This window comes from Ptychodera flava, chromosome 2 (assembly GCF_041260155.1).
Source record: "Ptychodera flava strain L36383 chromosome 2, AS_Pfla_20210202, whole genome shotgun sequence".
Lineage (NCBI taxonomy): Eukaryota > Metazoa > Hemichordata > Enteropneusta > Ptychoderidae > Ptychodera > Ptychodera flava.
Window position 1 is genome coordinate 15602237 of NC_091929.1, and position 18765 is coordinate 15621001.

The 18765-nt window shown below is 35.8% G+C and overlaps 1 protein-coding gene and 1 long non-coding RNA gene across 2 annotated transcripts in view; one reads left to right on the top strand and one right to left on the bottom strand.

The window, feature by feature from the left end:
• Positions 1 to 18765, top strand: part of LOC139115704 (uncharacterized) — a 381257-nt gene that overhangs the window by 148657 nt on the left and 213835 nt on the right. The window lies entirely within an intron of this gene.
• Positions 8969 to 10222, bottom strand: LOC139147281 (uncharacterized). The gene is made up of 3 exons (XR_011555693.1): positions 10135 to 10222; positions 9530 to 9772; positions 8969 to 9204 (listed from the first exon to the last, which is right to left on the bottom strand). It is a non-coding gene; the product is annotated as an uncharacterized lncRNA (long non-coding RNA).

Sequence of the window (18765 nt, forward strand, 5' to 3'; positions counted from 1 at the left end):
CACCGACTCAGCAAACGACTCCGTCAGGGCTCCACCAACACCGACACCTCCGACACAGCGCAACATAGAGAAAATTACATTACCGACGAAGCATCCAGGGAGGTTGCTGCGGGCAGGCGATAAGCGGAATGGAACAAGCAAAACAAGAAGATGAAGTGGGAAGCAATGATTAATGATAGCGATGAGGCAGGGTTCCGATAGGGTACCACCACAACAGTGCGATAGCTGGTATAATAAATGTTATCTTTTTTAGAAATTGTGGGAGTTTCATTGACTGCATTAGGACTATATTGGGGGCGTGCTCGGCATATTTGTCCTATTCAGCCTCCCCAAAGCGAAAAAAAACAGAGCCTGTAGCAGCTCCCTCCGGAACTGTTCCGACAGGGGTTCCGAGGGGGGGGAGGTTGCTAGCTCCTCTACATTGCATGAGATGGATTAACTCCATAATTTTTTATTTTTCTATTTTATATACTAGTCAGCAATAATGGATACTAAAACAGTTGTAAACACAATGTACGATGGTATTGTAATCGCAGGACTTGCGATGGGATATCTAATGATCTCCAGCAAATTTCTGAAAATAGAGGTGGGCGATCTAAGTCGACCAAATTTAACTCGATTGGTAAAATTAGGTGGTGCGACTGCTGCTGCGGTTGCGACCAAAGATCTTCTTGAACAGAAAAATATTATTACTGCAGAACCTTATACTTTGTAATGGGCACCTTCGGAATAATATTCATCGAACACTTATACTTAGTAATATATACATACAACGTACAACGATGATCATTTGGATCGACAGCAAAACAGGCAAACCGGTTACTGTTAATTTTGACCCTTGCATTGACATGACACAGTTTACAAAGATAAGACTTTTACAGTGTTCACTCTTTAATTCATGGTATAACATAACGAGGTCAAATATGTTATTAAAATATCAAGAAAATGGGCAAGCGAAGAAGACTAAATCAATACGTCCAGGTAACTACAATATTGATACACTCAATAAAGAAATCGGGTTGCAGCCAAAAATCAAATTTGAAAAACATCTTCCAACAAACCGCCTTCTTCTAACTTTGGCTAAAGATGTTAGAGTATTTTTTAATGCTATGGGTAGCTTTGCTAACCTCGTCGGCTTTTCAGATAAAAATGAGGACAACCCCGTGGAAAAAAGTACCATGAGTTTGAAGACAGCAGATTTCTTAACAGTCACTAAATATGTAGTTCATTCAGATGTCGTCGACGTTACTGGAAATTATGTTTCATTTGGTTCAGGTGAATACATACAGGGGAAAGTATCGGACTGTTTACAAATACTTCCCATCCAGGATAAAAAGAAATAAGTGAAAAGGTCACCTATGATTTTAAAAACGGGGGCGTTCCTCTTCCATGCCATTGAGAAAAGCTTCAGACCATATGAGTTCAATGCGTATTTGGATAACAGATCAGTATGGAAACATGATCAATTTCAATAACTGGCCAACTAGCTTTTGTATTGAATTATTGTAGCCCTACCGATGTAATATAAACCATCCCACGACCAATCCTCCAGCAATATAAATCATTTCATATTTCTTTTGCTCTTGACTTGGCTGATAATAATCTGAGAATTGGCGCTGCTTCGCCTGACGTAGAGTTGCTTCTGCTTCTTCCAGGATTTCTGCATCTGTATCTCTTAACTCAGCTGCAGCATGCGCGTCCTTTGCTTGATTTTCTCTTTCCCAATCAGCTTGAAGTAATCTTTTTCTGACCAGATGTTGCGATCATGTTCAAATTTTTCTAATGCTTTATCATGTCGAACTTTCTCTTCAATAAGAGCGTCACCATTCCCAGAAAGCTTTTGTCCGATAATATTTCCCCCTGTGAATGCCGTTGCATTTAATACAGCACCGAGAATTGTCATTCCTATAGCTGAAGCCATGATTGTGTATATTATAAGGTATTATTTTATTTTCACTGTATATAGGTCCCTACGGAGTATGTCTGGTCCAAGTAACTTCGGTCTAGGTGCAATTCACGTACAAAATCTTGAGCTTGAAGATTTAAGTGATGTTAAAGTTAACAATAATACTAAGATAGCAGGTAATCATAATAAGGATTACGTCCTTCGTTATAAGGACCGCGAGAAACAATTCGTGTTATCGCCAGCGACAGCACAGAAACATGAACATGCTGTAGAATTTTCCGAACTTAAAGACATTGATGAGTCCATAATAGACGCTACAAAGGCTTCAAATGATCCTACTCCTTTTGCTCTGACATGGGATTCGGATAGTCAGAAATTCATGCCTTATAATGTACCGCGTAACATCTTAGATATATTGGATAGTGAAATTGTAGGTGGGGTTGATGAACTGCCGGGGACTCCGAATGTGATTTATTTTGATAGCAATGTAAACAAATATAAATTGTCCGATTTTCGCCTTTATCTTAAGCCTAATAACCCATACATTACACTACTCGGTATACCGGTTCACCTTAAAATTAGTCCTCTTAATACAATAATGAAGGTAGATAATACATTAAGAAGGTGGATAAATGCTGGTGAGAATTATTGTTCATATACAGCTAGCAGGGTTCCAGTAAGATTATTTTGGGACACCACTTTAAAGAAACTGGGTCTGAAAAGTGTCGGTGAGGAGACAGCTGAATTAACTTACAGACAGCCAATCAACAGATGACTGATAATATGAAAATAATTGAGCATGGTACAGTTGTTATCAAATGTATAAAATTAGGTACAGGAGACGAGTTTGATGATTTAGTTGGAAATATTGCTTAAAAAACAGATTCAAGAACGAGTTGCACTATTTTCATAACTATTGATAAAAATCAAAAGATTTAGATATTTTTACTCATACCGTTCCGACAGGGGAAGAAAGTAGTTCCAACAACATTTCATTTGTTAAAAAAGATACAACTACTTACACTTTAGATATCAGTACCATTTATCGAAAACGTCTCATATTGTTTGAAGTAATGGTCTTCCGACATATTTTAAGTTCAGAGGAAAATTCTAAATTTTATCTATCGTGTGAACAAGTTCGTACCGATAAGTAGCCATATCAATAACAAAGCCCGTTCCAGCTCCGGGGTTACCATCAATGAGTAGTTCTGGGGGAAGGAGCACAAAAACAACTAGCGTGACTCCCCCCCCGACCAGCCGGAATAACAACACTCGTTCCGAAGAGAGGTAATAATTATTTTTTCTTTTTTAAAAATTTAGTACAGTATATATTGATGTTCGGTGCAGTCATAGCTAGCGCTGAGTGACCTTACTCAGTGGTCTCTTACGCGCATGTGCGTAAGAGGGGATTCCCTGTAGTTAAAAACAAGATTGTAGTTTGAAAAAATAAGATTTATCCTGGCTATACACTTTCGTTTTACTACTATGGGATAGTGGAGTGATTGTAGACTGTATATATAGATAATTATTTCAATAAGTGTAGATGAGAGACCATGACTGTACATACAAAATATGGGATAGTTTGAGTGATTGTAGTGTGTATGTGGTTAGTTATGTCAATAAGTGTAGATGAGAGACCATGACTGTACATTCAGAATATGGGATAGTTTGAGTGATTGTAGACTGCATATATAGATAATTATTTCAATAAATGTAGATGAGAGACCATGACTGTATATACAAAATATGGGATAGTTTGAGTGATTGTAGTGTGTATGTGGATAGTTATGTCAATAAGTTTAGATGAGAGACAATGACTGTACATTCAAAATATGGGATAGTTGGATTGATTGTAGTGTGTATGTGGATAGTTATGTCAATAAGTGTAGATGAGAGACCATGATTGCACATTCAAATATTCGAAAGTTGGATTGATTGTAGTGTCCATGTAGATAGTTATGTCAATACGTGTATATGGGAGACTATGACTGTACATTCAAAATATGGAATAGTTGGAGTGATTGTAGTGTGTTTATGCGGATAGTTCTTTCAATAAGTGTAGATGAGAGACCATAACTGCACATTCAAAATATTAGATAGCTGGAGTGATTGTAGTGTGTATGTGGATAGTTATGTCAATATGTGTAGATGAGAGACTATGACTGTAATGGTACATTCAAAATATGGGATAGTTGGAGTGACTGCAGTGTGTATGTGGATAGTTATGTCAATAGGTGTAGATGAGAGACCATGACTGCACATGCAAAATACTGGATAGTGGAGTGATTGTTGTGTGCATGTAGGTAGTTATTTCATGAAATGTAGATAAGAGAGCAACTGCACAGTGTTCTCCACAAATAAAAAATTAAGTGGGTGGCTAATTTGCATAATCATTTGCATACTATTACATAATCATTTGCGTAATATTTACATATTTTGACCAAATATTGCTGATAACACACTCTGCACTACAGTTTAACTCCTACCCTTATTTAACTCAAACAAAGAAAGGTTAGGAGAGTAAAATATACCGTTACAGTTGTTAATACTCCTCAGATCAAAGAAACTATTAAAATATGTAAAACAATGAGACATCGAAGTTCCCATGACAGCATCGCTAGGAAAATACAACGTTTTTTCAGTATGTTTATCAGGGGTCTCTGACCCTGTGCACCCCCGGTACCAAAATAGAAGAGTCCCACTCTGATGTCATATCCGCCATTGTTTACAGTACCGGTATTTTCAGTCACGCACGCAATCTCGGTTTTGATTCTCTTCACATGCATTTTCATTTGTTTAAAGCAATTAACGCTCCATCTGTTAAGAGTTTTTACCACTGACTATAACAATTTTCATTGCTATGTTGCTGTTTCCACAAGATACTGAATGTTTGATCTTGGAAAGGTGAGTTGCTTTTATATGCAGCCGACGAATGCGGGTGCCGTGACAGACAGTTCCCTAAGCTATGCTACGCTGTTGATCGGCAGCATATATGAAGTCTTCGTTCCAAGTTTACTTTTTATTTCAAGATGTGAGTCAAACAGAAATTTCACCAAATTGCCACTTCTGTATCTAGGGAATGTGTAATCAGTTTGATTTCAAAATATTTCGTCAATTAAGAGCGGAAATCGTCGATAACTTTTGCTGTCTTTTGACTATGGTTGCATATCAATTTTTCTGTCCTTTAAGATTTCTTTGGATGGGTTGCTGGAGTCAAGGCTGGGACGTGTGAAATTGTTCTGTTGTTAACACTTAGTACAAATTTAAAGGAGTAATAACAAGTGGCATTGCAAATCAACGAAGCTACAAATAATCTGTCTTCCTTTCATGTGATTGTACGGCAGTTGACCAGTCGGTGCCATTGTGAACATTTTGCGGCTGAACCTTATAGCGTCGTGGGTAACAAAGATAGCGTTGCGGTGAGATCGAAAACGTCGAGGGCTTGAACGATAGTGTCGCATTGCTGTTTTGGACTAGAGAGAACCTTGAATTTGAGGGTGTTAAAAGAATGTAAGTACTTTCTTGGGGGGAAATTCGGCAAAATCAATCGAGACAACACTTCGATCTTGATGCGACCACACAGTTTATTGTATGAATGGGTTGACAAGTCGGTCGAGCTTCTCTCGTGGTCTTTCTTCCGCTATGATCGTCGTGACATATCTTGACGAGGTACTAAATGACAAATTCACACATACAACAACAGCAAAATGTGCCTTATTGATTTAAAGTAACACTTTATTGAAATTAAATACAGAAACAAACAAAAGCACAACATGAAAACCTTGCCGAAAACCAAACCCCGCCACCCCAGAACAAAGGCTGACGGAGGGTTTCAAGAGCATGGGCGGCCGAAAATTAAACTGGGCGGCCGTGAAATTAATGTGGGTGCACCGCCCACTTTGATAGTTGGAGTGATTGTATTGTGCATGTAGATTATGTCAATAAGCGTAGATGAGAAACCATGACTGCACATGCAAAATAGGGATAGTTGGAGTAATTGTAGTGTGTATGTGGATAGTTTTGTCAATATGTGTAGATGAGACTGTACATCCAATATACAGTATAGTTTGAGTGATTGTAGTGTGTATTTGGACAGGTATGTCAACAAGTGTAGATAAGAGACCATGACTGCACATTCAAAATATCGGATAGTTGGAGAGATTGCAGTGTGTATGTTGATAGTTATGTTAATAAGTGTAGATGAGAGACCATGACTGTACATTCAAAATATGGGATAGTGGAGTGATTGTAGTGTGCATGTGGATAGCTATGTCAATATGTGTAGATGAGAGACCATGACTGTACATTCAAAATACAGGATAGTGGAGTGATTGTAGTGCAGTATTTGCTTTACTCATGCAGTGATTTATTTTGTTTTATCAACATTATCGGTAAAGTGAGACTTGATTTTGGAGATAGGTATTGTTCCCTTCATCAGGCAAAAAGTCAGAGCCATCTGTTCATGCATAAATTGGCAATTGGCATTACACTCTTTATAAGTTACTCATCTCAGGCCCAAAACTGAACTGAGAAAATCTCTCTTTGTGTTAACATTTGCAAAAAAGTGAATATTAAGTAAAACTCAATGTTATCACAAAGTAATGATTTTGAAATACTAAAGCAAAAAAATCACAAAAAATGTGAAATAAACCTTGATCTCATCCTGAAGTGTTCTGCAGTGAAAGAGTAGAATATAGACCTTTAATGTACACCTGCACCTGAAGTGGAATGTGTCAAGTACCGGTAAAACAAGAACTGTTCAGTAGATACTATGAAATAATATAAGTATATTAAACTAACAAAATATGTATCAATACCTGTTTTCATGTTCAGATATGCGGAAAAGAAGTGCTGCAGCTGTCAAAAGGCGTTCCAAAGTCAGACGAGCAAAAAAAACGAAAGCAACAACTGGTCGCTGAAAGTTCAGTGAAACAGCCTTGTGACCCTGATTTTGAATGTTCATCAGTGAATGGATCTGTATCATCGTCTGTTACTTCTTTGATACAGTAGAGAGTGCAACTAGTCATCTACCTAAACGCCCTGAAGATTTTGAAGAAGTTCTGGCTGCTGATCCATTACATACTCAATTTCTTGCCTGGAGAGAATTGAAGCTGAGAGAGTGTCATTTGCTGAAAACTATTACCTCCGGGACATTGCAGAAACCTTGGTAGATACATGTAGGTTAAGCATGATACATGCCTTTTCTTGAATATACCTGTATGTAACATGTCACTAAGAGAATTTTCTGCAATTTATTAAAAGTTAATCTTGTTTCATTGTAATATTTTCATAAACTTGTACCTTTTACATCACAATATGCAAAACTGTAGAGTGATGAATTTGACTAATTTGTTTTGCACGATACTTGCAACCTTATTCAACTGTTTGCTTTTCCTTCCCATTCTTTAGTCCATAGATTTGAGTTATGTCATCACGAAGAAGACAAGTACATAAACAGTCGAATTTGAGGTGTACATAAAGCAAAATAAAGACAAGACAATGTCGAAAAAAAAGTTTATCTGTGATTATAAAGGTGAGATTATATTTTATTTAATATATTTATCCTAAAGTGTGTAAGTAGTTTGCAATTGATATGTATCCTTAAACTTACAAGCAGCAATTTAAGAATGAGGCACTTTGAAGCACATTGGTAAAAGGTTGGGGTGGCTACAAGATCACTTCAAGCACCATTAGTGTCTCGTCAATGAAATCACAGATGAAAAAATTGAAATATGTGTGATTAGAAATACAATTACAACAGTACAGCTTCTATGTCATACCGAGTATATTTCTTCAGCAAGGCTGTTGCGTTTCACAATATTATGCCACCATTTTAAAATTTCTGATCAATGCAAAGGGTTATTGGATCTGTTACCATATCAACGCACCTGCAGTGTGGGACCCATAGCACACAGCCGTAGACCTGACGACTGTGGGACTTTTAGTGATTAAATGATTCGCATAACCCACTACAAGACTATGGAATAAGTTTGGGACCAAACTAATAGCTGTTATTTGACATCTAACAATCGCTCATGTATGTACATCATATCAACTGCCTCATACGTATTATTTTAAAATCAGATTATTATCCACCTACTCGATGCATTAATGAAAAGAATGTTTTTTTTACCGAGTCAGAGCTTGTACTGTTTAACGATTTCAAGTCTACAAGAGTGCAAGTTCAGTTAGCCCACACTGTCAATCTTGCACTCCCAGCAGCCAGGAGCAAGAAAAAATATTTATTTTAATTATTTATTTTAATTATTTATTTATTTTAAATTTGTTAACAGTAGTAAGGGGTTGCATCCAGCATAGCACAATAATTCTCATGCCTAACTGGTGTTTGTAAAATATTGAAGCAGTACCAAAGCAATGTATACATGTACATGTAACACCTGTGGACATAACGGTACATGTATAGCACATCAGGGTAAATACTTTATTCTTGTTTCCAGGACATGCAGTATTTGGAACGCATCACATTCTATAAGGAGACTTTGTTTTGGAATATAGAGGAAAGCTTATATCAAGTTCTGAAGCAGATCATCTGGTATCAAAATTTCGTCAAAGAGAGTATTTCATGTTTCATGTACGCCACAATGAGAAAAGTTTGTGGTTAGTACACATATACATTTATTTTACTTTTCTTTGTTGACATAATTACTTAAAAACCTTAGTGGGAATAGACATGACTGGTGTTCATGAAGTCAATTTGATGTGCATGTGTGAACTCTTGGAGAGGATGTACCTGTAATATGCAAACTTATCAATTTAAATATTTATTTCAAAGAAATTCATGGTTACTACATTTTGCATTGCCAGTATACATATTAATACTATGTGTAAGAATTAAATTGAGAAATAAACACAAGAATTTCTACAGAGGAAAACAATCATTTGTCAATAGCTTGCAAATATTCATCAACATCTGACCAACTGTGTACCCCTTCCTTTAAATTTATCTGACTAATCAATGTTAGCTGTGAATGTCTTAAGTCAACGAAAAAGTACAACAAATTATCATAATTGTGTTCTACAGCATATCATACACAATGCATGCTGATTATTAACAGACGCACATATTGCAAACTGATAGGTCAAGGACGTACACATATAAATCATAGGTAAAACTGAAGTGTACACAATAAACTGCCTGTCCTGTCAGTGCCTCAACTTTTCTTATGTATAAATCATAGCATGCAAGTATACATTTCATACCATTTGGTCCAGACAATCCATAACTCTTGGCCAGATACTCATAATCTCCCATCATCCGTGCTAATAGTGTCTTGTCCCTGAAATAAATCAAAGTGGAATGTAAGACAATTGTCCACACCATTCTAAATTAATGCCCATGTTCTACACATCAATGCATTTTGTACATGCAAGAAAACAACTTTGCCTTTTGTACTATTTAATGTAGGTATCATATTTATGTTGCATAAGTTTGGTCAGATTTGCACATTGTTTTTCAGATTTTTGGATCAGCAGTATAATGCATGTATTAAACTTGGATAACCAATATGTATGTATCTTAAGTTCCAAATATTGTACCAAAATAGATATACGGTACAATCTGTTCATTGTTTAGTAAAACACAGTATGCATGTTTAGACTTACTTCCACTTTGTGCCATCCAGTTTATCTACCTGACCTCTGTTAACAGCTAAAGCTATTTCTAAATTGTAATAGGAATCAGGTGCTGCAAATGTACTCCAAATCACTGTATTATCTGCTACATTTGGATTACTGATGTTAGCAACTTGGTAAACCATTCTCATGGTTCCCTGACCCTTGTCCCCACCTAACTTTATCCAAATTTCACTGGTAGGTATTGTACCATGCCAGGTAAGTTTGCTAGACCTGAAGACAATATGAACAAGATGCAAAAACAACAGTAACACATATATTCAGTAATATGTGATAACAAGATTACTTATCCACAGTCTTTCTCTACATGATCATAATAGAGTTTGCACACAATCCCAAAAGTCTGACTGCAAGCCTGCTGTCCCAATATTAATACTCATGTGCTTATATAAGAGCATATAAGAACAATCTAGAACTTTTATTGACATGCTAATTACTGTTCTAAAATTCTCTCTCTTACACAACTAATTAAATTTCCAGAAAATTCCAAACATGACTAATTAAATTCATGGTTGTGAGGTCAAGAAGGACAGTGACCTTGATGAGTGTGGGGGAAAATGACCTGCATAACATACCTCACTTCCAATATTCACATGCCATGCCTTGAAGTAACGCCGTAATTTCCTCTTGGCAGCCCATGTTGTTCCCATAGCAACTTTCAAGTGCAGGCCAGCACCTGGAGGTATATCAGGAGTGAGTCCCAAGATCTGGAAGATTTTCCTTCTTGTCCTTTTGTTTGTGTCTCACCTCCTCTCACTCAGCTGCAGCATCGCATCACCACCACCGACAATGTCTCTCCTCTGACTTAACTGCAACACCCTCTGACGTCTTGTCATAGTGCTAGCTTCTGAGGTTGTTTTTCGTGGCTTTGGTGTATATGTTAAACACAATGGCTGAAAAAAATCACACCCAAAATTGAAAAACCAAATTTATCTTTCAAAAGTATATGTGGGTGATAAATTCATTAAATTGGACGAGCTTGTTGAAATTAATTTGTTGAACCACTACCAGGTCACACATGTACTACAAAACCAAATAAATGTTATTACAAATACAAATTTACAAATTATCATATTCCATGATAGCTTTATCAGAAGAATTTACTCCAAAATCTAACTGTATATTGATATGTGGGTATAGATCAGCAAGAGTAATGCTGGTAAAAAACTCACCTGGCCCTTGGTTTTAACCTTTATCAAACTATCATCACTTCTATTTGCTTCTATTTTTTTCTTGACAAATGTTGTTGCCATTTCTTCATACTGTAGCAGCATATGCACCTCTGATACATTCTGCAACACAATTTCTGCGAGCCTTCACTGCACATATATTGTTCTGCCTATCCCTTGATGTTTCATCATTTGATGTCTCGGTATTGATTGGGTCAGGAATGGGGACTGGAGTATGGTGGCTTCTGAAGGGAAATGGGCTCACTGACGAGTAGCAGTGGTCTCCAGCAATGGACTGGTAAACACACCGCTCCGTGTTGTGTTGCAGATCTTGCAGTGGCACAACTGACTTACAACCGACATTCCCATAATCACATGTGACTGTGGCATTTGATAGCATGTTTGAAAAAGCAATGGGGGGACTTACAATAGATTCACACATACTGTAATAGAGAGACGGCACACAGGACAGGATGAAGAAACTTGCAACCACTGACACAAACATTCAGCACAAAACACATGTGGTCCATCACACAAAAGTTGTATTGGTCCATCTATTATGTCTTTGCAAATGGGACACTCCATTTCTTCAATGAGATCATTGAACCTCTGTCTCTGCAAGGGAATGAATCTTCTCATCTTTTTTCCTGCCCTCTGTTTTACAGCTGCTGCTAGATTTGTACTGCCATGAGTTTCACTCTGTAGTTTCCCCGTCTCTCCTGTCTCCCTGCCAGTGATACCAGAAATGTCACTGCCTTGGTATTGACTTGGTCTGCCCCTGTTTTTACTGTCTTTCTTTTTCTTTCCTGCCTTACACAATGCATCACACACCGCACATCTCCGTACTCTACAGTGTCTGGACCATTTCAATACGTGTGTCCCTGGCCGATAGGTTGTGTTATTGCTTTCTGCCTGCTGCCATGAAGCAATGACTCTCTTACAGAGACAACAAAAATTGACGAGTGAACGTCAGAATGTCTTCACTAAAACTGTACTCTGAAACATTTCTTTAACTCCACGATAAAATTGGAGCATGGATAACTTGTGCTATTTATTTTCCGTGCACAAATACGACACCGGTTTTTTAGCTCACGAGCATGAAATTCGAATGACATTTTCACAGTCTAGGCCAACAGACGATTGAACAAGTGACCTAGCGACCGATATAGCTCCGCTGTGTTTATGTAGAGAATAACTATTTTTGACACATGTTGATGAAGAAGGTGGAAATCTTTGATAGCTCAATGCAATGGCCAGAAAAAAGTGTCTAAAATAAGCTGCAAAAACTACACAATTTCATCATACTTTGAATATATCACATTGGATCATCCCTTACAACATTTCAACAAAAGCTATCTGATGAGTAGTTGTTTGAGAATGAAATTTTCTGACCACAAATGGCAACATTGCCCCCAAAAATAAAAATTGCAGATTTCATCATAATTTCAAACGATCAAATTTAGTTCATCAATAGAAACCTGTATACCAAATTTCAAAGCTGTTAGACCAGTACTTTTTGAAAAACACATTGACCAAAACATGGGAAAATTGCCCTAAAAATTCAAAATTGCAGATTTCATCATTATTTCAATAAATATCATTTAGTTCATCTATAGAAACCTGTATACCAAATTTCAAAGCTATCAGATGAGTAGTTTTGGAAATACACATTTTTTGACCAAAATGGCAAAAATTGCCCCAAAATACAAAATTACAGATTTCATTAGAAATTCAATATAAATTACTTAACTCTGTAGAAACCTGTATACCAAATATCAAAGCTATCAGACCAGTACTTTTTGAAAAACACATTTTTTGACCAAAAATGGCAAAAATTGCCCCAAAATTACAAAATTGCAAATTTCATCATAATTTCAATAAAAATCATTAAGGTGATCTGTAGGAACCTGTATACCAAATTGCAAAACTATCAGATGAGCAGTTTTGGAAATACACATTTTTTGACCAAAAATGGAAAAAAAAATGCCCCAAAATTACAAAATTGCAGATTTCATCATAATTTCAATAAAAATCATTAAGGTGATCTGTAGGAACCTGTATACCAAATTGCAAAGCTATCAGATGAGTAGTTTTGGAAATACACATTTTTTGACCAAAAATGGCAAAAATTGCCCCAAAAATACAAAATTGCAGATTTCATCATAATTTCAATAAATATCATTTAGTTCATCTGTAGGAACCTGTATACCAAATTTCAAAGCTATCAGATGAGTAGTTTTGGAAATACACATTTTTTGAGCAAAAATGGCAAAAATTGCCCCAAAAATACAAAATTACAGATTTCATCAGAAATTCAATATATATTACTTAACTCTGTAGAAACCTGTATACCAAATTTCAAAGCTATCAGACCAGTACTTTTGAAAAACACATTTTTTGACCCAAAATGGCAAAAATTGCCCCAAAATTACAAAATTGCCGATTTCATCATAATTTCAATAAAATCATTCAGTTGATCTGTAGGAACCTGTATACCAAATTGCAAAACTATCAGATGAGCAGTTTTGGAAATACACATTTTTTGACCAAAAATGGGAAAAAAAATGCCCCAAAATTACAAAATTGCAGATTTCATCATAATTTCAATAAAATCATTAAGGTGATCTGTAGGAACCTGTATACCCAATTGCAAAGCTATCAGATGAGTAGTTTTGGAAATACACATTTTTGACCAAAAATGGCAAAAATTGCCCCAAAAATACAAAATTACAGATTTCATCAGAAATTCAATATATATTACTTAACTCTGTAGAAACCTGTTTACCAAATTTCAAAGCTATCAGACCAGTACTTTTGAAAAAACACATTTTTTGACCCAAAATGGCAAAAATTGCCCCCAAAATACAAAATTACAGATTTCATCAGAAATTCAATATATATTACTAAGTTCATCTATAGAAACCTGTATACCGAATTTCAAAACTATCAGACAAGTGCTTTTTGAAAAAAAAACATTTTTTGACCCAAAATGGCAAAAATTGCCTTAAAAATGGAAATTTGCATATTTCTGCACAATTTGAACAAATCTGAAATAGATCATCCCTAGGGACATATTGTACCGAATATCAAAGCTATATCAAATGGCAAAAATTGCCCCAAAATTACAAAATTGCAGATTTCATCATAATTTCAATAAATATCATTTAGTTCATCTGTAGGAACCTGTATACCAAATTTCAAAGCTATCAGATCAGTAGTTTTGGAAATACACATTTTTTGACCAAAAATGGCAAAAATTGCCCCAAAAATACAAAATTGCAGATTTCATCATAATTTCAATAAATGTCATTTAGTTCATCTGTAGGAACCTGTATACCAAATTTCAAAGCTATCAGATGAGTAGTTTTGGAAATACACATTTTTTGACCAAAAATGGAAAAAAAATTGCCCCAAAATTACAAAATTGCAGATTTCATCATAATTTCAATAAAATCATTAAGGTGATCTGTAGGAACCTGTATACCCAATTGCAAAGCTATCAGATGAGTAGTTTTGGAAATACACATTTTTTGACCAAAAATGACAAATATTGCCCCAAAAATACAAAATTACAGATTTCATCAGAAATTCAATATATATTACTTAACTCATCTGTAGAAACCTGTATACCAAATTTCAAAGCTATCAGACCAGTACTTTTTGAGAAACACATTTTTTGACCAAAAATGGCAAAAATTGCCCCCAAAATACAAAATTACAGATTTCATCAGAAATTCAATATATATTACTAAGTTCATCTATAGAAACCTGTATACCAAATTTCAAAACTATCAGACAAGTGCTTTTTGAAAAAAAACATTTTTTGACCAAAAATGGCAAAAATTGCCTTAAAAATGGAAATTTGCATATTTCTGCACAATTTGAACAAATCTGAAATAGATCATCCCTAGGGACATATGTACCAAATATCAAAGCTATCTGACTGGTACTTTTGAAGAAGAAGATTTTTAAAGATTTTTTTACCAAAAATGACAAAAATTGCCTTAAAAATACAAATATGCAAATTTCACCACGATTTTAACAAATCTGACTGAAGTCATCCTAAGTAAACTGCATATTAAATTTCTAAGCAATCGGACAAGCGGTTTGAGAGAAGAAGATTTTTTTACCAAAAACACCAAATAATGCCCCAAAAATACAAATATGCATGTCTTGTGTCTCGTGCTATCATGTCGTTGAGCTATAAATTGTGTGCATGTTGACAGAAACTGGAATTACTGCAGAGAATACTTTCCAGGACATCACATGTAAGTCTCTAAGGTACCAAGGAGGACGTTTAGGAAATCCTTTCGAAAGTTCACGCCGCCTGTGGCCATTTTGTTGAGTATAAGCTTATACCGTAAATACGTATCTGCACTGGCTGCAGCGTATACAGTATTTCTACTGTACAGTGCACATATTGCCGGATAATATGCGATGGAATTTTGCGTTTCATGTCGTTCAATCATTCAGATGGAAATACCGTCCTTCTCCAAACTTTGAAAAAAAAAGGTGACAGGTTTGGAATCTAACTCTTGCATATCAAGAATGACGTAATTTAATGAGAAGACATTTGTATTCAAAACGGCTACAGTTTTTGATTCGAAAACTCTCATCATGGACCGTGGTTGTATTCAACAATCGAGAGGGTTAGGTGAGTCGAACTTTTTCCTATGTCCATGTAGCACTTGTGCAAAAATAACCGAATCCACAGGCCTTTGGCGAATCAATAAGTGCGTTTATCACCAAGCTGAAAGGTTGAAAGATCCGTCCGTCACTTTGGGACGAGCTTGATAAATGCAGTCAAACACAGCGGGCACATAATGTGACTTTGTTCTGGAAATTACGAAGACGACCGGCCGTGCGGTGGAACTTTGCAACAAAGTTTCAATATCTGAACTGACTACTTGAATGACAGGCACAGGAAACGATGGCCAATAAAACGCATTCTCGTTGCATTTTGATAATAATATATCAATCACAATGACACAGAAATTATGCCTCCTTCGGCAGAAGGGCCGTGGCCAATTTTTAGCCCTGCTACAGTATGTCTCAGTGCTGAAAAGGCCATGTTGTTGCCAGGTTGTCATGGCGACTTTTAAGATTTGCATACAACTCTGAGAGTGAAACGGGTTGTTAATAGGTCCCAAAACTTTTGAGTCCCACTGTCGTCCATTATATCTGTTTCCTGGGTATTAAAGGTGTGCAAGTATACACATCAACAGACTAGAAAATTCACTTCATGGGCAGAATCTCGTAAAATAGCCTTTTCTTGTCTGGTTAACGAAAAAGATACCCTGATCTAAATATGCATGGTTTTAAATTAAAAAAAACCTGTTGTTACCTAAATGGTTACCATGGCAACATGAAACAAAAATGAACATGGAGTTCATGCTGTGATAAATACATTTAGGAGAGCATTGCATAGTAACTGGGATTACTTTTAATGGAATTTGGAAAACTTTGAAATATTAAAACGCAAATATGTCACTATGGAAACACAGGGCAGTAAAAATTGATATCATGTTTTGTCTTTCTAACCCAAAGTAACCCTTTGATATAATATTTCTGTTGATTACTGGATTTTTACACTGAATATTTGGTCTTTCTGACCCAAAATATCCCTTTGCTATAACATATTCTGTTGGTTACTGGATTTTAGGTGGAATCTTTGAAAAACTGGTAATTTTATTCCTGAATGGTTACCATGGAAACATCTCTCATTAAAATGAGTGTGATTGTTTAGGTGTGCTAGCAAGAAAAACCCTTATCATGATTTTTTTACATCAATCAATAGTTCTTTAATAGGAATTAGTGAAAGAGTAAAATTTTCAATCCCAGAATAGTTACCATGGCAACTCGAAACATTAAGATAAGTCTGGTTTTTGTGTTCTCTGACCCGAACTCCCCCACTAGGTAATTTCATATCAATCAAAGTAACTTTTCATGGGATATTAGCAAAACTGTTTTTTCAACCCCTAAAATGGTTACCATTGAAACATGGGGCAGTGAAATCGATATCATATTTGGTCTTTTCGACCCAAAATACCCTATTGGTGAAATTTTCACGGAAATTGAACCTATTATTATTCGCGTTATTATTTCTATATAATACTTTTATTATTATTACAAGTTAAGGGGCTATAAGTATTATATAGACATCTAATAATAGTTCATTGAAATTGCAATTATTATTATTAACATTATTGAACAAATGTTAAAAGTTGTTATTAGAAATCCATAAAATAAATAAAAAAACAGTGAATAATGTTTTAACATAGACCCTCTCGAGGGTCTATGGTTTAAATAAAAAACTGTGGTTACCGAAGTGGTTACTATTGCAACATAAAACAAAAATGAACATGGAGTTCATGCTGTTATATATATACACTTAGGAGAGCATTTTCATAGTAACTGGGATTACTTTTAATGGACTTTGGAAAAATATTGAAATTTTAAAACGCGAATTGGTTACTATGGAAACACAGGGCAGTAAAAATGGATATCATATGATGTCTTTCTAGCCCGAAATAACCCTTTGTATAATATTTCTGTTGATTGCTGGATTTTTACACTGGAGATTTGGTGTTTCTAACCCAAATATCCCTTTGATATAACACCTTCTGTTGATTCCTAGATTTTAACTGGAATCTTTGTAAAACTGGTAATTTTTACACCAGAATGGTTTCGATGGAAACATCTCACATTAAAATGAGTGTGATTTTTTTGGTGTGCTAACCAGAAAAAAACCTTATTATCAATTTTTACATCAATCAATAGTTCTTTTATAGGAATTGACATTTTCAATCCCAGAAGTTACCATGGCAACTCAAAACATTAAAATAAGTCTGGTTTTTGTGTTCTCTGACCCGACATCCCCCCGCGAGATACTTTTCATATAAATCAAGGTAACCTTTCATTTGATATTAGAAAAACTGAAATTTTCAACCCTAAAATGGTTACCATGGAAATATGGCACAGTGAAATCGATGTCATATTAGGACTTTTCGACCCAAAATACCCTTATGATGAATTTGAACCTATTATTATTCGCGTTATTATTTCTATATAATACTTATATAAATTATTATTATTATTATTATTATTATTATTGTACTTGGGCCTCAGCCCAAGTACATTTGTTTTCATTCCGTGGGAAAAAACTGTAAGGTATAACCATTTCTGGCTGAGACCAGGGAGGGCAAAATGTATTGGCTTCATCTTTCTTGGCATAATAAATGGCGTAATGATGTTAACTGAATGGAAGTGCTGCTCTCAGCCAGTCTTGAATAAGTGAGATGTGAATATAAATGCTTCTCTATCTGAGTTTTTGCCACAAAATCTTCTGAATATAATCAAAATGTGCATCGAAATGCAACAATTAATGCACCCTCCGTTTACTAGGCGATGGCACGACCCTTGCTACACCCACTGGACGAGCCAAAGTGGGAGGGGTAATTTCGGTTTGGTCGAACAGGAGGGCTCGAGACCAGAATTTAACATTTAAACTTGAAACATGTTTAATCACTGACAAGATGTGGATTAGTGTTAATCAAAGAGAAAGTTTGAAAAGGAAAGGTTTTATATCCCGGACACAATGAAAAACATTACGACTGGAAACTGTACCCCCGGTTGAGAATAGTAACGCCCACAGCGATGGAGAACACTTATCCTTGAGCTGAGAAAACCAGACCATCATTTCGAAATAGAGCTGCAGATTCGAGAAGCTCGTTAAAAATAGCTAGGTACACCCCATAAGGGGTGGTTTCGAGTCTTGAGGGCAAATTTCGCCTCCTTCATTTAGAAATCGTACGTTTGTTTTTCCAGGGGAACACATCATTTGACACAAAATTTGCATGAAAAGGGGTCGCCAGTAAGCACGTGGTCAAATCTGGCATAAGAAACAATATGAAATGTTGGGTAAAGCCAGTCCAAAATAAACTGATTTGAACTTTTGTGTTTTGTAATTTATACCACTGCAGTAACATGACTTTTTTTTGACAACATCACACAATGTAATACGTTTTGAAACTGAAT